The sequence below is a fragment of the Mizuhopecten yessoensis genome, unplaced genomic scaffold (genome assembly GCF_002113885.1).
Source record: "Mizuhopecten yessoensis strain PY_sf001 unplaced genomic scaffold, ASM211388v2 scaffold9737, whole genome shotgun sequence".
In the NCBI taxonomy this organism is placed as follows: Eukaryota; Metazoa; Mollusca; class Bivalvia; order Pectinida; family Pectinidae; genus Mizuhopecten; species Mizuhopecten yessoensis.
Window position 1 is genome coordinate 424,156 of NW_018408197.1, and position 506 is coordinate 424,661.

Sequence of the window (506 nt, forward strand, 5' to 3'; positions counted from 1 at the left end):
TGGACTTGTAATCAGTTAAATGGGGACTAGATGCTGGACGAAGGACGCCGCGCCGTGACATTACTCCTTAACCTAACCCTTCGATATAAGCGAACAAATACTGCAAGAAACAACATAAAAGTCTTGCTTTCACTGTCAGCCACATTTTCGATATTACAGTCGCCTGAAGGTATGCTGGGAGTTACACACTCATGTTTGGTTAATCTGTTGCCTTTCATATCGAATAATGAAAGCTAACGTAATAAAATGTACTTTCTTGGTTGAATCATGTTGTTAAAATGTAGTTTGAACAGCATTAAGGTGTAATGACGGGCCGACCTAAAATATCGTCCTCACTTATATTTATAACAACCGTCGTCCTTTAAAACTACATATATAGTCTAAACGTTGTAATATTACCTGTCATTGGTATATGTCGGTTACTGCGCACTGTCATACTACCCAATGGTGCTTATTAAAAGCCGTGACTCAATACTCTATTAATAACTGTCCACAATTAAGGTTTT